Source organism: Neodiprion lecontei, chromosome 2 (genome assembly GCF_021901455.1).
Source record: "Neodiprion lecontei isolate iyNeoLeco1 chromosome 2, iyNeoLeco1.1, whole genome shotgun sequence".
Lineage (NCBI taxonomy): Eukaryota > Metazoa > Arthropoda > Insecta > Hymenoptera > Diprionidae > Neodiprion > Neodiprion lecontei.
In genome coordinates, this window is record NC_060261.1 from 31,870,404 (window position 1) to 31,891,585 (window position 21,182).

The 21,182-nt window shown below is 43.8% G+C and overlaps 1 protein-coding gene and 1 long non-coding RNA gene across 8 annotated transcripts in view; one reads left to right on the plus strand and one right to left on the minus strand.

Annotated features, from left to right (window-relative positions):
• The window catches only part of LOC107217020 (E3 ubiquitin-protein ligase MIB1), a 249,637-nt gene that overhangs the window by 79,283 nt on the left and 149,172 nt on the right, over window positions 1-21,182 (minus strand). The window lies entirely within an intron of this gene.
• On the plus strand, window positions 435-20,722 carry LOC107216998. 5 transcript variants are annotated; one of them, XR_006903012.1, is made up of 6 exons: window positions 435-661; window positions 1,786-2,150; window positions 7,440-7,543; window positions 9,086-9,334; window positions 17,526-17,645; window positions 20,610-20,722. It is a non-coding gene; the product is annotated as an uncharacterized LOC107216998 (long non-coding RNA). The 5 variants fall into 5 exon arrangements; XR_006903013.1 differs by having other exon boundaries at window positions 1,796-2,150; XR_006903014.1 differs by lacking the exon at window positions 435-661 and adding an exon at window positions 18,264-18,421 and having other exon boundaries at window positions 842-2,150.

Consider the following 21,182-nt stretch of genomic DNA (forward strand, 5'->3'; position numbering starts at 1 on the left):
CGTTATCGCAAGGTAAACGAGGGGCAGAAATCGACGTCCATAACCTAGATACATCAGTGTGAAATAAAAAAAATGGGTCATATTAAAGGTTCATTAGGGCGGAGATGCCTATAGGAGGAACGGCGGCTGGTATCTGACCTAAATTCACGTAGGTTCGACGTCGGGTGCACCACCGCCACTGCCTCCACCTCCATCTCCACCACCACCGCCGCGGGTAGCAGCGGCAGTAGCACCAGCAGAAGCAGAAGCAACGGCACCGAGGGCGGTGGTTTTGGGGATAGGAAGGCAGGGTTGGCGCAGTTTGAACCCGACGTCTGAGCGACCGGAGCGCAGGCGTCGCGACGCTCCCACCACCCTGCGGCGCACCCCTGCGGGCGGGGAAGCGTCGCGACGCCCGCCGTCGGCTGCACAGTACGGGCCCGGATGCCCAGCCAGTAGTACACCGACGGTTTGGTCATACAGTTCGCAAACGGTTATCTCCGCTCCCTCGTACACACACACGCGCACACACACACACGACACACACACACGCACACTTTCGCATACGCTCATACAAACACAGACGCACACCTGTCGTACAGCAGCATCTTCTCGCCGAGTTATATCCACCACGCGTACAAGCCTAGGGGGTAGAATAAGGGGCTACGCTTTCTTACATTCGGTGAGAAATTATAGCTCGGAGAAGGATTAGGAGTCCCTCTCGAGGGCGTCACGGAGCAGACGTGGTGCAACGGGTTGAGAAATTTTCTTGGGGTTTATTCTGCCCTCATGTATTAATCACGAGAGTACTTGTGCCGGCGGAAGTTGGGTAAAGGCGAGGCGAAATTTCCGCCACTCTTTCAAACAAGATTCGGGGTATTCCAAGGGTGTTAATAAACCTTCGCGAAGGGAGAACCGGCGCTTTTCAAGCTTTTCGTCGTACAACTTGACTTGTTTTTTGTACTCTCGGTAATTGTTTGACGCTCCCTCGTTTTATCCCGACCGTGTTGTGCGGTTTTCTTTTTCCTTATTCACGGCAACTTTGCGCGAAACTTTGCGAAGCTGTTCTCAGCAGAAGCCAAAATCTCTGGGGGTCGTCGAGCTCTGACGCTTGTAAAAAGACGCTTAGAGCAATTTACTTCCGGCGAAAGATTCTCACCCGTTTTACATTTATTCGACAGTCCCCTCGAGATTTACCGGGATTAGATAAAACTTGAAAGAAACATTTCCTCCGGTTAAATTGAGCGACGACACTGAACACCGCGTGGCAAAGATCAGCGCTCCGCATATAGGCCGGCATCGAGCCGACGGTAAAGCTCGCAACGGCGTGCGTCGCCTTGACGAAAATATCGCCGAAAGCGAGACGGAAGAAAAGAGAGAGAAAGAGAAACAGAGAGTGGACGACGTGTTCGGAAAGCTCGTCTATGTCTGTACAATGTTTGCATTAGACAGTGTGCTTTCAATGTTGAACCGGTGTGCGTTTCGTCAAGTTTAAAAGCCGCAAGCTCCCGATTTCGATTACCAGTCACGCTTATACGCGTTTAAAAAATGTAACTTGACCGGGTTTTTCTTCCTCACGATCTTTTAATCCGCTTCAACCAGTCAGCGCGCTGCATGAGAATTTGCAAGATTTCACAAATAGAACGGGTATTGGCAATGAAAGTATTCATAGCATGGAAACGGTACGGACGACGTATCTTTGCGTCTTCTCCCGATGTCAAGCGGCGACGAGATTTAGCCACGTTCTATTCTACGCTTGACGTGCGGTTGCGGTAAGAGTGTGCGAGGGTCTGGAAATAACTCTAGGGATTAAAAGATGGCGACGTGGAGAACCGGCTGGAGACAAATGAGAGAGTAACAAATGAAGATACAGAAACAGCAATAACGTTTTAAAACGAAAAGCTCGGTTTTTCCGAGGTGACTAAATGTCTCGAGAGTGAAAAATTTTTCGTCGTTGTGAACTAATCGCGACAATGAATTGGCGATCGGCAAGAGAGAACGTTTGGAGGTCACCGTTGAACCGGTGAGAGAGAGCGAAAAGTAGATGGTCGGAGGCGGAGAGAATGGTAGAAACAAGTGCGTGTAGAGTGATAAACCGTTAACGTCATCGATTCTAGTCGAGTGATCCGATCGTCTGTCGGTTCTGCTGCAGCTCCTGATTTATCAACAAGGTAAAAATAGAAACAATTCTTCTCCTCCCATTAATCGTCGTCTCTGCATTCCTTTTTCCGTTTCCCCCGACTTGTTACTTCTCTTTCGTCATCTTGAACCGAGAGAAAAATATGCGCCCGGTGTACGCGCCTTGGTTCTCTATATTCATACATTCGTCGTCGCAAAGTATGCATAAATGAGGAGAACACGACCGGCGTGATAGTTTGGGACTAGAGATATATTTAACACGGTGGTCTCGCGTTACCGACATATCTTTCAGAGCTCGAAATAGACAGGGTTCCTCTTTAAACGCGACTTGCGTCGAAATGTAGTAAAACTCTGGTGCGCGTCCTCGTCTGATTCAATGGGTTTCTTCTTCTCCTTCGTCTCCTTACCTCCAGCAAATTTTCCGCCCTGTCCACCCTCCCATCTCTCTTTTTCTCCCCCGCGTCTGTTTTAATTCTGATTGAATTTCACCTGGTTTGATCAAATTGAATTCACCCTTTTTTCACCGTTAAAGAAGAAACGATCGGTAAATTCCGAGCACCACTTTGGCCTTAACAGAACAAAGACTTTCAACCTTTGTAACGACACGAAGCGACTGTATTGTTATCAGCTTAGTGCTTTCCGTTCCGTCAATACGCCAGTTCAGACCTTGCAAAACCTTAACGAGCCAAACTGAACTAAAAAAAAACTCAGCACTCGTTAATCCGTGCCAGTATGTACATTCAACGAATTTTTCTCAACGAATTCTTTTAGCTTTGTGTTTGATCTCCGCACCTATTGTATACCACTGAAACTATTCACTTTGTGCTTTGAGCTTTGCTCGTGACCCAGTAGCATTCAGGTGCCGGGAAGCCGAGAAAGGAGAAGGAAGTGACGAGCGGAGAAAAGGGTACGTGCGAGTAACTGACCATTACGCGAAATGTCAACGACCTCAGGACCGCAATGAAACTCGAATATTGTTATATTGCAAATTGGCGTTTACTACCGGACTCGACGTCACGGTGATGGGGGGAGTTCCATCGTTAACAAGAAACATTCGAACACCAAAAGGAATCTTGAACAAACGAAGAAAACCCAGACACCGATCAACAAGGAATGCTGATATTGCGCGTAATGTTAAGCTTAGCTGGTTGAACACGGGTCAAATATATAGCACGGTTGAGGCATTTGGTCCCCTTCAACCAGCTGTAGTTGACATTAGACCACACATCGGTAATCGTCATCGAGATGTCAAGTTCAACTCCGGAATCGACAAAAATCACGACCGTTGGAGTTTTTTTTCCCCTCCCAAAGAAGAGAGAAAATAACAGATATGGCATAGTGTGTGTGATTGTAACGCGGCTCTCGAAGCAAGAGGAAATGAAAAGACAAATGGTGTCAAAATATGTTAAGTGCGAGGTGACGTTAATGTTTGTGAAATATGGGTAAATGATATTGTGGCGTATGAGCTGTATATATCAGGTTTTGAAAATTTTATTTAAATAGCGATAAATGGTAGCGGTAGAATTTTCGACAAGTCTTGCACGGTCTGTTCAAGAGCGTAGTGCGACTAAAAGTGTTTTTTAAATTTACACCAGTCTCTTTCGTAAGGTTACGTAAATCGCTGTACACCTGTCCGTCTAAAATCTTGGCGCCTGCAGTCGACTCTGCGCACGTATTTATAGAAAAACTATAATTTTAGGCTCTCGGGCAGTTGTTGGAGCCGCGGAATTTATTTTGTCTCATTTACGGACTCGGATTAATTAGGAAAATTGTTTTAGAGAACTTCGGCAACCGGGGTTGTGCAGTGAATTCGTAAAGCATTGTTATTACTACTTCAACAATCTAACAAAACTACGTCAGCGTCGAAAATAAAAGAATTACTTCATTTTCACAATTATCGCGTTATCGGTTCAAGTTAGTTCTACAATGACGGATGTAAATTACAGCTAGTTGAATAATAAAATAAAAGTTGCGGTTCGCGGAGGTTCAAAAGGTTCAATTATTCAAAAGTTGGTGGAAATAAATGTACATATGTACACATGCATATACGCGGTAATATAGATATGTACACATACTTTGTTTCATCGTTTTACCGGAGCCGTGCCGCTTTTCAATTTCATAGAGAGACAATTGCGCCTCGTCGAGGCGAGGTCGGGGTGATGATTCGAACAGCGGAGCTGGTAGCGAGGTAGGAAAGTGCAACGCCGGGAAAAGACAAGAGCAATTATTTTTAAATTGTCCTCTAGAGTAACAATGATTCTCTTAATTATCTGAGGGAGACTTTTATATTTAATTGTATAAATTTTCACTATTTCAACTAGCAGTCGACTGTGGAATTTCTACACGTTTATATACGCCGCCTAAAAACGACATAGAAGAATGTTGTCTGGCTTACGTAATCGATTAGTTCTCATTATTCTTTCGTAACACGTACCTACCCGCGAATTTGTTTCCACTGTTGACTTTGCACCGCACCCTGAAGTGTCGTCGGACAATAAATATACACGGTAAAACAATACCCGAACGGATAGACAAGCATTATCGGTGTTTCTTTTCTTTTTTCTTTTTTTTTCTTTTTCATTTTTTCACAAAGTTCGCGATATACGCAGTCTTGAATTTTTCCGGATTCACCCCGCGTTCAAGAAGCTAATAATACCGTAACTTGTTTCCATTTCGTTGAATTGTCAAGCATCAGTTTCGTGACTTTGGTGAAATGGAAAGAAATCGCGAGATAACAGCGGGCGTCGCCCGAATGTTGGCCAAATATTTAACCGAAACTCCGGAGTTTAAAGTGTTCAAATCTTGCCTCGAGATACAATGGCAAGCCTAATACAGATTCTAATCCAATATAAGCCAAGTAGCTTAGTCCGATGCATGTACACTTCTCTCGACCCGAATCTGGTTTTAATTAGATTTTCGCCTTTCCTGCCCTTCCGGATCCCGTGCGATTCATTACCATGAAAGCAATAACAGTTGATTATAAAGCTCGTGTATCCGGGCACAATAGAACTGAGAGGAATTGAGGTTTTGGTTTAGGCTTTCAGACTTGCAGAGAGGTCAGAGGTTGAGAGGTTTGAGCCATGAGACTCCGGATCGTCTTACGTTACGTTACTTTAGCTTCGCCTAAACCGGGGAACGTTTGATCTATTCTCTACATACATAAAACTCAACGTCACTCTATCACTCTGTCCACATGTTTGCTTATAAAACCACAACTACTGAAACAATTTCGATGCCCTATTTTTTTTTTTGGGTTGATGATGATGGCAACGTACGTCCAGTTTTTGGGCAATATTGCGTTAGAACCCGATCAATAGTTTTGGAGACATAACGATACCCACTTACAACTCTGACTAGAATCTTACAGACAGAGGGAGGTCATGCTGTAGAATTTTCAAGGTCTCGATGGACTCTGCAAAAAAAAGTCCACGAGAGCAATGACTGTGTCTAATAGTTTTGCCACAAGAAGCGTTTGAAAATATTCACAAGCGGAGCCGCAACGGACTGATAATCTTTTACATATGTATAAAAGCGAGTGGAACCAGTTTTAGCTAATATATTGTGTCTCCTCGGAGATTAAACCAGGTGAAAGCGATGAATTGAGAAGAATGATTTGACGGAAGATTAAAGATTTTTTGGGACCAGAGGGGACACACATTGCCGCGTATATCCATATAGACCATATTTGTTTATGCAGTGAAAATATCGTTAAGGCCTTTGCAATGTACGAGTTTCAGGGAGAGTGGCAGATCTGGCGCTCAATGAAACAGATAAGTGGAATGTGGAAGATAAATTTGTAGGTGGAAGGAGGGATGTTGAGGTGATAGATATAATACTCCGGGGACCGCGACAAGACTTTATAAAGTGATTGGATTTCGTTGAATTGATTTTTTACCTCCGTAACGGCTTCGATACCTCGAAGCTTTCCTGTTTTATCAAATGAGATTTGAGACAAAGAGTAGAAAAAAATGAGTGATACGCGATCCCGTTGATCGAGTGGGAAGGGGTCTAACAGGAGTAAGATATATTTCAAGTATACAAAAGTATAAATTTAACCGTGGAAAATACTTCAATCGTTTCAGAACGGAAAATGTATATATATATAAGGAATAGAATATATTATATATATATATGCACATACATAATATACTCTGCATGCACGAAGGAAGTGAATAAGCGGTATTTTATGAGAATATATTCTAAAAGGAAAAGCAATAAACGAAGGAAATAGGTAGTGAACGAGAGTCGAAAAGTGTCGTGCGGATGGAGAAGAGAGAGAGAGAGGGAGAGAGAGAGTATGAGTACTCGAAAGGCAGCTTAAAGCTCGTCGACGATGAGAAAACATCGCTCCGCCTGCGTTGCGGCTGGAGAAGGTTGAATTTTTCCCATTGAAATAAAATGCCAGACGTGTACAAATTAGGTTGAGTGCATTTCACTATACTTCAAAGTAGCCAGAGTAATGTAATCTTCGCGTTCATGCTGACGCGGTGTGCAGGCGGCGTACGCCGGGTGCGTTGCGTTAGCGAAATACGTTTTTCCCTTTATTCCTTTGATTCTCTTTTCATGTTTAGACTAAATTAGCTAGGTACTAACGTCGTATAATCCTCGACGGTTCGTACCTTGCGCCTATTTATCCTGCGCCGGCCTACTTCATTCAAATTCTCGAAAACATTTCATCGTCCCTTTTATCCTTGCAAAAAGCGCCAGAATAAACTGTGCGAAAGACTCGGAAATCCTTCGTTGAACATTCAAGATCAGAACCCCGGGTATAAACTTACCATAATAAATTCGAGGTTTTAAAACCCACCCGTTCTCCAAGCAACCAAATAATTGTTCTCGTCAAACGCTCCCGACTCTCGTGAAATGATGATCGAAAATTTTTTAAAAAATACTCAATGCCTCAGCAAGTAAATCACTGCAAATGCAAATACTCTCCATTAATGTTCACGAGCTATCACTCCGCGAATGACGTGAGGTCCGAGCGGCAAGACTGTTTTTATGGTCGAGAGACGCGAGAATGTGTCGGTACGGTTTCACAGAAAACGATTATTGGCAAAAGCACGTAAGCAAAGTATTTTCACACTTCCAAGCGAGCGATGGAAGATTTAATAAAAAAATAATTCACTCACATACCTATTTTCTTTCAAGCGACGGATGATCGATATATCAAAAACGAGTTTTACTATCACGCTGTGAATGTACTTTTATTCACTCATATTTCGGCGTTGAAATGCTTGTAATTATGGTTATATTACGTATGGAAATAATTCCGTTGAAATCATCTTTAATTAGACATGTTTTAAGGTATTGATTACTTACAGGCGGACCTGCTTCCGTGAAGAGTTTCCTTTCCTTACATCGGCACCCCGACATCGTGTACCAGAAAGAACACCACCACTCGAGTATGCCAAACACTATCACCTGGGTACGTATGTGTGGATGGATGGATAGATGGATTCACGTGCGTCTAAAGGTGCTTAGTCGTACCGAACTCGACAACGGCTCGCGGTGAACTAACTGACACGAGAGTTTTGTCTTTGGGTATCGGTTAATCGTGCTTAGAGGTTGCCCTGGGACAAGAGCTGATTGTAAACAGAGAGGGAGGTCTAGCGTATGACGTTGTGTCGAATAACGTTCGCCGTAGACAAGGCAACAACGCATCGCCCTGTTTGTGTTATTACAAAACGCTGATCTGCACGCTGACTTGTTTGAGTTTAAGCACGGTAATTACATATCACCGATCGCGTGGTCATAACAACCTCGGGTTAATTGAAATCCATCAATTTATAATCGAACCCTGTTTATGGCACTGTACAATTCGCTACTTACCGAATCATAATTTGATATTAATGAGATACGCGACGATTATTCCACCTCCGATGCAAACAATCAGCCCCGCAGGCATTGCCTCTGTTTCATTTTCATCCACGTAACGTAATTTGGATAAATTTGTATTGTTCGTTTCTCTCTTTTTCTTCTGCAATACCTATTTCAAATTTATATTGAAAAATCGTGATTTATAATCCGGATGGGATCACGTTATTTGAGAAGAGAAGGGGGAAAAAAAAACGGAGTGAAATCTACATTGTAGGTACGATTGCGTGTATCAAGCTGTTAAGGAGGTTCGTAAGGTTCCGCGTATTTCACAGAAGCGATTTAATCACCGCCCCCAACTTTTCAACATAATACAGAACAATTGCTAACAATTTTCTACGCAGCTCCTTGAGCACACACCGTTACTTCGTCCGTGCTCTCTCGCAATTATGATCCCAAAATTGTTAGAGGAACGCAATTATCAAAGTAGAGAAACTCTGGGAAAATAAAGACCCGAGACAATAGAAGGCGACGAAAGGAAAGCCAAGGCTGTGCATTGATAATATCGCGGGGTGTCGTGAAGGGGTGACTTCGGTTTAGGGTTAGCGGGACAAGAAGGGATGACGAGGCGAAAGGGGCGGAGGGAGAGGGTGGACGAGAAAAGAGAAGCAGGCAAGCGCGTCACTCACAGCTGACAGCCTCGCCCTGGCGTTCAACGTCACCCAGATTAATGTTTCCCTTTACTTAAAGGCCGCGGCGCAGTAGGCAGAGCACGTCACACCCTGGCCGCCACACAACGCACTTATGGTAGCCACGACGCAACACCTTCGCCGTTGTTTCTTTCCGTTCTTGTCGGTGTCGTTGCCGCTATTGTCGGACAGAGCCAACCTGGCACGCAAGTTCTTTGTCACAGCGAGGCGACTCGAGGAGCCGGCATTCCCGTTTCCATTCAAGAGGTCCCGAACCCGAGAGAAGAAAAACACTCTATTCCTGGGATATTACCTTGCTTGGGGATTTGCATTTAATTGATAATCCGTACTGTCGAGATGGAATCCTCTCCCCTCTTCTCCCGCCCACTTGTACCTATGCGCGTATACATATATACGTACGTATATACGCAGGAAATTCATTAAACCTTTGAACTTTGCCGTAGGGAGGTTTGGCGAACGTCGAGTGGTTGCGACGCATAAATACGGACGAGGAACGTTATTAGGAATCTATAATCAACAGGTCGGGCGTCCGACTCCAAGTCTGTTCAACAAGTCGGCCGTACCTGCTCAAACTTCGATACTCCCGACGACGTTCGTTTTGGAAAAGCAAATAAGGGCGAAAAAGCGAATGAAACACACACAGCGACACCGACGACTAGCTGGGTTATAAGTACGGTGCACCTTCGATCCGGGTACGTAAATCTCGACTTCGAGTAAAAGTTACCCGAGTATCGCCAGTGCGTAGCATATATCGCCATATATGCGTGCAGAATGCACCCATAAATGCATGTGCACAAGTGCATGTTCAACTGCATTTCATACGAAGAACACAATATGCTGCAGAAACATTCGAATGCGAAATGTCTTTCCACTCCTTATCTTCGAGAAGAGTGACGGTCCTCGGACAAGAACTGCCTGAATCGTTTTATCGCAAAGGCAGAACCGTGCCACCTTTTCGCGTAATCGAACATGGAAATATCTCGATTGGGCACAATGCGTGCGTAAATTATGTACGTTTGCCGAAATCCACATATCAGTCCGCCCTCGGACGTCTGGCGAATCTTTGATTATTCTCGCGTTACCTGTGCAGGCTGCCGAGTAGACAGACCCTTTCGTAGACTGGTTTATCATTCATCAAGAGAGGCGTTAGCTGTGAAATCCAATGACGGAATTATCCTGTCAAAGTTAAACGCACAACTTGATCTTGATTGTACTGGGATAGAGTTAAATAACGAGAATTGGAAGATTGAATTTCAATCCAAAGTGGGACAATGTCGTCCATGCTAACAGTGTCTCTTCTAAATGGTTCATAACTGCGGTCATACGGACCATACATCAAATGCTCTGACCCTTTAGGGTGGCACGTGCTTCTCCGTGGTTATTCCACTGAATCCAGATGCCTGCCCAGTTGGAGGTATCGTGATGGGTTGAAACCGAAAACCGTGCCGACTTCCGTCGGGTTGCGAATACGTCAGTCGTGGCAACATTGAAACAGTCACTGTAAAAATTCACTTAATCCCGTCGCGAACGATTTCTTCATTGAGAGCCAACCTTCAGATTGAGCTGAAAATTGAATCAACTGTCAGTAGAATGTACCTTCGTAAAATATACGGAAACTGAAAAAGAGTCAACACATTGGCACGGTTGTTGTTCGAATTGATACAAACTCTGGTACCTGGGTTCTGTCACGCTTTATTTTTCAGAGATTGCTTGAATTCGTGGAAGCTTGTACGACTCGACAGCTTCAGTTTCTGACGATAAGAATAGAACCATCAATCCAGAGTAAAGACACGTCACCATATCATACAATATGCAAATTTCTCATAGCTTTCAAACACACACCACTTATTACCGAAATACGAGTAATTCATTGCGTGAATCGTGGAGTGTGTTGGGTTCACGTTCTTGTTCACACGCGAATAACAAAGACCGCAGCAAGAGAGAAGCGATGTCTTATACAGCGGGAGAGCATGTTCAAACCGTTCTTTTCTATATAACAACGGATTTCAAGAATGCCACGAAAGCCATTCTCTAGAACAAATAACCGGTAATATAGCTGAGCATTATTACGCGATTTCTTTTATATACTGACGGGGCTGAGCGATACGGTGAAATCTATATGATAGACGATGGGTTTCAGTGTGGAGATTGCATTTGCCGACTACCGTCAGGTAGACACCCCGCCTGGTAGAGTTAATATTTACCCTGTTCATACCATTTGCGTGAAGGCAGTGCGCCGAGGATTTCCAGTCATATCATCCACCCGGTTGAAAAACCCTGTCATTCGCTGCGAATCGCTACCAGGAACGCGCTCTGCCGTCTGCTTCCTCTTTCGCGATATACCCCGCACTTTATACATTTCGCACACTGACATATGTTTTCATGGAATCGCACACACCTACGTCAGATGTAATCCTGACGTATTTTATTACCGTATCAAACGAGATAAATTACAGCCGTGTTTAATTTGACACGAGCGTAATTTATTATTATTGTTGTTGGTGTTGTTGTTGTTGTTGTTGAAAAATTATTATTATTATTATTACCATCGTTGTTATATTCTTTCGCTGACAGCGGAAAACAGCGGAAACACCTCGCATTCCTCATTCTCCTTACATCACAACCGCTGCACGAGCGTGTTGTGTACAAGTATTTACACAGCTATATACGATATTCATGTATACGGAAGATTTAATCCCTGACAAATTGCAGTGTTCGTAAATATCCGTGGGGCTTATCTGACGGATCTATCTAAGCATCAGGGATGTACAATGCGCGTGGTATTTAGGTTCTCCGAATGTTGGCATTCCGTATTAATCGTATTAAATGGTCGCTAAGCACGAGCTTGAGCAGAAAAAATTGCGAAAGGTCGCTGCGGAGCGTTGCGTTGCGCGTTAGTATCGAGGGATGAAAATTTTCAACGAACGAAAATACGTGCTTCCCGATACGAAAACGACATCGCGCATGAAGGGTGCCCCGTGTACGTATATCTAAATACAGTACATCTGTATCCAAACGCGTCCCTCTACTGCATCGTTACGATTCCCCCTCCCTTCGTATTTCGCACCCCCGCAAATACCGCGCGACGCCGGGCTTATCGCGACGCAATGACACGTTCAGATGACAAAGTCAAATTTACTACCTTACGTGATGGGATGAGGAGAATCGGGGAGCCATTGCAGGCAGTCGAGCTATTCAAAAGCCAGTTATCGTTGCCCGGTTACAGGTGGGTCGTAGGTACGCGCTTCCGTGGTGGTAGTTATATCGAGTCGGAAGATCGCCGGGCGGGTTGAACGTTGATTATTCAGTTGGGAAATAGTTAACATTCTACGATTTAATTGAACGCGGACCCGCGACGAGGGTTTCAGCGCAGTCTCGGAGTTGAAAATCTCAACAGCACGTAAGGTGCTTCGAGGGGCGAGGGGTTGATGTTCCGCAGTGTTCAGCGCCGCGGCGGCTGATAGAATTCGAAAAGTGTCAAGCTCCGGAGCTCGAAAATATATGGGCTATGCGCGTCAAGAGCGAAATAACATCCCGGGGTAAACCAAGCGTGTCTGATAGATCTTGCGGCATGTCGCGCGAACGGTAAAGTACCCCTTTCCGCCCTTCGCGGAGTGGCGATAGGGGTGGGGGGGATGCCGTCAACGACACCTCAATCACCGAACCATTCGGCACTGCGGCCGCGGTTCCGCGCACTCCGCAACCAGCCCCGGCTTGTATACATAAACGTGAAATCCATTAACGATACCTTCAATCGACGTCTTTCCTTCACGTGTGCTCTCAGCCGTCTCCCGTACCGGGAACCTCGCTGGTTAAGCAAATAGAACTTTACCTGACAAACGACGTAATTCGGAACTGCATTAACGCCTTTCGCCACGTCGCTGCATATACCCGACAAAGCTCGTTTCGTCGGAAGTTCGTCACCAGCTGCGGTGAAGATCGCCTCACCGTCGAGTTTCTATCTCTCGCGATGAACGTCGACTAACGGGAGAATTATCCGCAACTCAAACATCCTCCCCCCGGATTTGTTAGTCCAGTGCGATAAAGGCGTGGGCACTAATTACACTCCGTCGTCGGGCCGGTTGAACCGGTTCGATTTATCGGCCACGTAACGCAGACAGTAACGGGGTGCAACGAAAGTACACACGTGTACGTTGTTAGGCAGATGAAAGTCAACAGAGGCGGCGCGTGAGTATGATATGGAAATTGGCTAATGGCGTCGGGGGGATGGCGGATGACGAGTGAAGGTGAAATTCGGCGATAGGGTGAACCGCGTTTCTCTACACCTGCCGTGCCACGGTTGGCGAACGTTGCGGTTCTCGTTTCGCGTTTCGACCTCTGGAACCGCATCGTAGTGATGCGCCTATCGCCGGACGTTGGTATCCGATGACCGTAGAATTCCTGGCACGAATTCATACGTGTAACGAAAATGTACCACCTCGTTACACGGTGCTCCGTTCGATCGAAACAATTTTTTCACCTCAATGGCACGAAAGTTTTAAATTTCTAAAGTGCAATCTTGAGGAGAACGAACTTGAAGTACCTACTATAAGGATAGTGCCGGATGGAGGTTACCTCGTCAAAGTCTGAGGTGATCATTTCTCGCCACGGTGAAACGGCCTAGGGGGAGGGGAGGAAATGGTTTGCTCTGTGTCTGGAGAAGCTAGTCTCCGCCTTCTGCTCGCGGCTCCATCGCCGTTCGTCTAGCTCTTCCTTCTGCTGCACTTAGCAGATCGAGAGAAACCAAACTGTGGATATACAGAAACGGAAGTGGATATGTTGATACGGTGTAAGCGGTATAACGCACACCGCGCAGCAAACAAAAGTCACTAAGTCAGATCCCGTTCCGACGTATCGCCGTTCCGCGTTCCTTTCTCATTCCGTTCCGACGACGGAACGACGTTTCGAGAAAATACATTTAAATGGAGGCCATCCACGGGGCTCTGGGTAGTTGGGTACAATGATGCCTCCGGTCAGCGAGGACTACAATGGTCGCTTCCTCCTCCCCCGAATCTCTTTCACCGTCTCTCTCTTTCCTCTCTCTCCTGTCCGCCTCGGAGGCCGCGTCCTCGTTCCTTCCTCCGACTATAATTTACCCCTGCTTTGCATATAAAAAGCAACAATGGAAACGGCTTCTAGCCCGGTTGCTGGAGCCACGGTCTCTGAGCGAAAATTTGATTTGTCGTTTCGCGGGTTGAAATTTGTACTTTTTGTGTACCTAACCCGCGCCGTTCTCATCGAGGACGAGTTTCAAAACGGGGACTTCTAGATTGCCTGTTTTCCGTATAAAGTATTGTTATTGTAATATATTATCACCGCATGAATCGTTTATTCGTGCGGGATGAAAGGGGGAGAGAAAAAATCAGAGTAGAAAACTAATAATACGTACGGGAAAGAGTAGAGAAAATATCTGAATCACCATTACCGAATTCAACGCTATCCTCCAAGTCCAAAAGAATGAGAAGCCGTTTCATAAATTCTGAAGGATTCGAAGGGTGCATTTTCATCGTGGTTACGCAGCAAAAAAAAAATTGGGTCACGCTTTATACGAGGCATTTTTTGCGTGGAATAAAATTTGACGAGTTACAGCGTTTGGAGTATCGGAAAGCTCCGAGGTTTCGACAGCAGCGAGAGTTACGGGTGTCCTTAAATTTGACGGATATCCGGATAAACCGGGGCATCGCTGGGGCCGAGCGTAAATTGTCGGATTTGAAATTTCCCGCTCTGCATCGAAATATTAGAATTTTTCCGTGAGTTTGGTTGAACTCAGGCGAAAGCGGCGGCAGCTCCGGGCTAGAGGTAAAATTTAAATCAGTTTTACGTCGTTGGCCGTCTAATATATCTTACCATCTTCCCAGAACTGTCTACCCACACCCGGGATGCTGGAATCCGGCTCGCTGGTTGCATTTCTGCCGGCATCTATTTCACCGAGGAAAGTTCTAGGCGCCTAAAAGGTGAATCCGGAGGAAGCTTCGGCGTTGAGTGGAGAAATTTTTTCACGCAAGTTATACCCAGCTCATATCTCTTCGTAATCGCCCAATGTATAACTTCACGGCCGTATCGTAACAAATGGAAAATCTTTCGCCCCGACAGAACTCGAATAAGAAATAAGGGAGGAGTTGAGGTCTAGAAAAATAATGTGAAGGCAGGCGTGAGAAAAATGGAACGGCTGGACATTAGCTATGCATGTAAACGTGAATGCCAAGCTGCAGAATTTCTGCCGCGATATAATAATTAATCCGATTAATTAAGACCACTTGCAGGAAAATATCTGCGCAGTGTAATAAATCAAAGTGGTTTTTTAATCTTGGAGTTTTTTTTCGTTTTTCTTTTTTTTTTTTTTTTAATCTTTATTCTTTTACCTCGTTTTTGCCAAAGCTGAATCAAATTACATCTCTTCTATCCACGCCGAATCTCTCTCTAGCTCTCCGGCTCGGGCTGAGACAAACGCACCTTTAAACAAGATAATTGGGTTATTTTTCTCGTCGTCATTTCTCGGCTCTAAATTAAAGGCGCAAGGAAGCACGAAGCGAGACGAGACGAGGCGAAGCGAGCTACCCCAAGAAATTCTCATTTACAGAGAGAGAGAGCCTTGATTTCTAAGCGACTATGATAATTACGCTCGTGGCATAATGCCAGAAATTTCTTTTTCCAACGGCGCACAGGGTAAATTTACCGGGTAAATTTATATCGCTAAAAGAAGCCTGTACCCCTATTTTACATCTCACAGAACGTACCAACCTATGATAACGTACAAAAACCGGCCCACCTAGCGCAAAAATGTATCATCTATACTTGCTTCCGTCATAACAACCGATATTATCATCATTATTTCCACGAGATCTCGGTGGGATTATTCGCGGAACCTGCAGCCGGCGACTGGATATAAGAACGTGGTAATCTCTTTCTCCTCCCTCCCACTCTTCCATTTCTACCATTTCTACCGTCCCTCCCATCCCTACCATCCCCGACAGAGTCCACCAATTCCCGTAAATCGTAAATTGCAGCTTATCTCGCAAACACAATCCCCGAGCACCATTATCATGCTGATTCACGATTACCTGTCCACCCGTGCACTAACTGACTTCAGCTGTTTCCCAGTCTCGGTTACCTTGAATTAGGATTAAATTGGAACGAACGCGTTGTCCGCGAGTACCGCGGGATATCTGGCGATTGCTGGATCTGGGCAAACTACTGGAACAGTATTTCCAGACCTGTAGCATGGCGGACACAATTTTCCACAACTTGGAGATAAATTATCGACGGAAGCTCGAATATTTTTCATCCGATAAGAAAAGTGTTTTTTGTTCGAACGTTCATTCAAACAACTTCAAACGGAATAAGGATATTAGACAATTGCCGAGCGTCTTGGTGATTGATTATCGCGCATATTTTAAATTACAGGTTGATGATATTCCGTAGGCAATAATTGTACAAGCTCATGCTGTGTTTCTTCAAAATATTTCAGTTCATATCACTTCGATTGTCACTGACATTGATGAAATTGATTTTGAACTCGGCTGAAATGGTTTCATTTCAAACGAGTTTCCTCCATTCGACATATCTATAATCCGCGCGGATCTGTACGCAGAAGAAAGGACTTTTCACGACAATTGACAAAGGGAATTTTTCCGACGAGTATATAAGGCACGCGGAAACAGGATCGTCATTTTTCCATATTCCCAGCTTTATCGCGAAAGATTGGTGCGAGGATAAAGTGGAGACAGAATAAAGCCTCGCCTGAGGCGAATAAGAGTTGAAAGTTGAAAATTGCGAGTGAAAAGAAAAAAATTGATTTGATAAGCAGGGATTGCGTGTTTTTTCCCTCGGTTGACGGTTGCGTTTTCGTCCCAACCGACGTGATTCGGCATGGAACCGGGAGAAATTAAATAAACAATCTCACGGCAAACAAGTGGACAACGATTGAGCGCTTTTAACGGTGAATAGAGGGTGAATAGAGTTTTAAAGCGAGGGTGTCGGTTTTATTTGATCCCTTGCGACTGCACGGAGAGCGTACCTATAATACCCATAGACCTTTACTACCCTAGCGTCGAGGCCGCGTCGCAACGTTGCTGCCAGTGGTTAACACGAGGGTAATATAGACTTTATCTACACGCGTGCGAGGGAGTGTCATGGGATATGTGTAAGCGATTAAAGAGTTTAACAACCGCGGGCGTGAGCGTAGTTAACAGTAACCGTTTACGCCATTAGCTGTACGTAACGGCGGCGGCGCCGTAAGCAGTCGCGGATAAAAAGAAGGAATGAAAAAAATTTGCCACGGTAATTGTCAGTTTTTATTATCATTGTCATTACGTTTTTTGTCTTTCTTGTAATTTTTCTTTTCGCGGATATGTAAAAAAAAAAAAAAAAAAAAAAAAAAAAACGGTAAAACCGGGATGGAGAATCGTGATACGCGGTGCGAAAAATTTATACCTCGATAACGGAGACTTTCGTATTGGGATAGAAATAAAATGGTTAAAGCGTTGTGAAAAGCACTAGAATTTTTATACAGATCCACAGGGTGCAGCAGGATATGCAATTTTTACGTGTTGCATAGTACGTGTTGGGAGTCAAATTGAACTGTACAGCTGTCAACATATGATAATTGTATTCTAAATAATTGTCCCTCAATATATGCATCAGATGTGTTTAGAAAGTTTGAAACTGTATCTAATATCGTTTTGAAAACAAAAGAACAAAATATAATTGCAATTCGATACACGATGAAAACTTTTTAGAAATGTTGCTCGACCCTTCCACTCCCACTGGGAAAAATACATTCTCATTATTACATTTACGTGTGCTGCAGACTTTATTAATCAATGAAGGCAATTACCCACGTGAGTTTTTTGTTCTCATGTTTGTCTTTTCCTTTTAATACAGCTCGAAACGACTTTGGAAGGGAATTTCGGCAGAGGTGGTGCTACACCGGTTCGAGGAAGTATACCCAACGGATCTTGCACAACGTCTGGTGGGAAATCTAAGGCTTAACGGAAACTACACGTACGTAAAGGTGAACGCGGAGGGGTTTATATCGTTGTTATTTATAACTGGGAAAACTGATTGCCAAGGATCGCGGGTAGATTACATGTCGGAAATTATCGGCCTGTGTGAAATTTTATACCATCAGGTAGGATTCAAACTTCCGAAAGACCAAAATTCCGAACGACTAAATACCCAAATATTTTTCAGATGAATGTGCGAAATTCTGAATTGTCGTAATGCCGGAATTTTAGACATTACCCGTCTATTATTATAAGGTTCTATCTGTGTTCGAAAAAAAGTTACGGCTGGGGGAAGAAAAGTACCCTGCACAGATTATCCGAAGAACTTTTTGTTATACGTTAGAAAAGTAAAAATAAAAAATATTCTCGTTCCTAAAGTAGCTGGCGAATAATGATGTTGTAACATTGAAAATAGAACGACAAAAATAAATGCGATTCGTGAGGGAGGTGAAATTTAGACCTGACACCGACCTATGATCGAAATATACGGTCTACGTTAAGTACATATCGCCTCTATGATCGGAAAAGCACTTATACGAGCCAAGAAATCTCCTCTACACTTGCTATCGCGGCTGTATTGGCGATCAAATTTACGACTTGAACATACTCTTTTCAGAGTGGGTATAAGTCGCGTTACTGCGGCAAGATTTTACAGCATCTACTATACGTATAGGTATGTGCGGCGGACAGTGCGGCCTTGTATGCGGAGTTCAAGGGAACAAAGCTGAAAGGGTTTTGGAACCGGGACCGCAAGAATAGTGGAAAATCATGACGGTAGTGACAATTAAATTTGCACCGACCAAATGTTGTTTTTCTTTTTTTTTTTTTTTTTCCTGATTCTTTTTTCGAAGGCGCGAAAACGCATGTCATGCATCGCGAGATCCGGGACGATAAAAACGTGCCGGGGTGGAAAAAGTTTTCTATATCCAGAGGGGAAAAAAAAGTTTGACAGCTTCGCGGAGTTTCTCTGATGGTGCCGAAACAAGCTTTTTCGCAGCCTGGTATTATGTACGGGTATACATGTAGCTGTTGTGTCTATTTGCGACGATGAAAATATCTCGCGAAATAAAACACGAGCCGGGGATTGAACTAGACTACATCTTTCTCTAAGATACGGCGACCCTGGAACATCCCTGCTTCAAATCAACGACAATTCATTATGCAATTTTCCGTTGACAACTTATCTTTCATGCAGTTTAAAGACAGGCTGATTACCAGTGTACATTTTTTCTGTAACTCGAAACTATTTTTCATACCAAATACTGATATACCGATTAATTTTGTTTGAAAGATTATAAGGAATACCGAATTTAAAAACTATGTACTAATTTTATTGCATGTATCAAAACACACATGTCTGACTAACTTAGCGGCTCAAAATTTATAATGAAATAGACGTAATTTTTTCTAGATGGATCATTTATCACGTACGATTGAAATGAAAAATTCCAACATTTTGAAGAAAAATAAAACATTAATAAAATTGTGTCAAACTGTCGCGGAAAAACAGATAAAAGACTTTCTATTAATCATTTCACTGATTGATTTTCGTAAGTCAAATTTAATACAAAACACCCGAAATCGTGCCAATCACCGCACTAAATTTGCGGCAAATTTAGGCCAGAAATTTAAATGTCGAAACAAATAATTCAAACGTACGTTGATGCGTAAGGACCAATTATATATTTGTGACACATAGTACAGATGTTTGAAAAGATAACACCGCTAGCTCTCAAAGTATAAACTATATGCGGTGAATTTCATTTATTTCTGTCCACCTGGACTATACGTTGAGCAAAGTGTAGAATTTGGTAAAATGTTTGAAATGAAAATGGTAAATAAAGCGTGTTAAGAGCACTCGTTTTAAATCATGGATATTAAACAGCAAGTTTGCTGAAGGGTTCGGCACTCGGCTGGGTCGTATAAATCCAATCTGAAAGAAAGTGCGTTTTTTCAATACCCAGGGGTGCCGTACCAGTTTAACAGGGTTGAGCTGCAGGGCGTCAATTACAGCGGGAGGAGGGAGCGCGAATGATTATAAAAAAAAAGAGACGAGTAAAAAAATTAAAATAAAAATAAAGGAAGAAATGGGGGGGAAAAGGAGAAAAAAATTGTTAAATAAACGTTGTAAACGAAACGGGCAGCGAGGAGGAGATGTCGCTTCGGCTCGCTAATGGTTTGAATTATTTTAGCAGTGCAGGGGTGGTATTAGGTACGCGGTCGGCCAACGACTCTAATAAAGTAAATAAAAATAAATAGGTGCCTACTCGCCCCGCGTTGTTCCAGGGCCGTGTTCCACCTTCCCGAACGCCACGGCGGCCACCCCGACTCGGCATACTGCCACCCCTAATTACCCCAATTTAGGGTAATGTTGTTTTCACTCCCAGCTATCTGTACTCTTCTGTTTAATGTACCGTGGCACCTGCTTGCAGCCTACGTTTAGCTCTACGTTTTTTTTTTTTACCCTTTTTTACTTTACGGTTTCTGTTTCGCTCCCGCTGTTTTTTTTACCGATTTTTTTCTTTTTTGGATTTCCTTTTAGTTTGTTTCTCCGCCGAACTTTTGCCCCCCTCTCCCCCCCGTGCATGCAGGGCAAAGAACAACCGCGAATGCTTAATCGTACGGTTTTTCGACGTGCGAATTTAAGCCCCGCAATTTATTGCTAGGTAGCTGCACTTACCTCCTTCTAGCGAATATTTATTTCCACCTGGTTGTATCTACTATCTGCGTATACGTGTAAACGAGATTGGCTGTGTGTTGCACATACGTGTAGGTACACACACACATACAAAAACGCGTATATATGTATATATATGTATATACGTATATACCGGCAGAGGGAAAGATACTGGGGTGCAAAACGCGTTCGCCCGATGTTTTCATGCTCCGTATATCTGTACATATGAATATACCACATGTATACATATATGTATACGTGTATTTTTATTTGTTTCCATTTTAGTTTCAGAAAGCTGCGGCAACAACGCCGGGAGAAGTGTATACGTGTGGGATGAGGCAAAAAAAAAAAAAAAAATCAACGGAGCTTCAACGAGGGAAGTTTAGGCGACTTTTTTTACAACCATATCCGTTTGTTTAGCTCGATTTTATGCCCACAAGGTATACATATATGTAAGTTACACCAGAAAAAAAAAAGAAAACAGAAAATTATACATATCGAACCTCGCAAACTAAAATTTGCATTTATTGTTTTGTTCTGTTGAAAATTCAATTGCGATAAAAATAATGTAGACAGACTGATTAAAATGCACGGGTGAAACTTTCTGGTGAGACTGCGGAAGGAGGGGAGGAGAAAACAAAAGGCCCCCTCCTCCCGCCCCTCGCGGTCGTTAGTCGGTTGTGCATGCTTCATGCCGGTATTGAAAAGTTTGCAAATTTTTCCAACTCACTCGATAATCTCGCCCCGCAATTTGAAATTCCAATGCAATTCTTCCCGACAAGTGACGTACGTGATCTGCCAGCCTGAGAAAATAAAATACCCAGCACAACCTACACGTCGAAATACAAGGAATGAAAG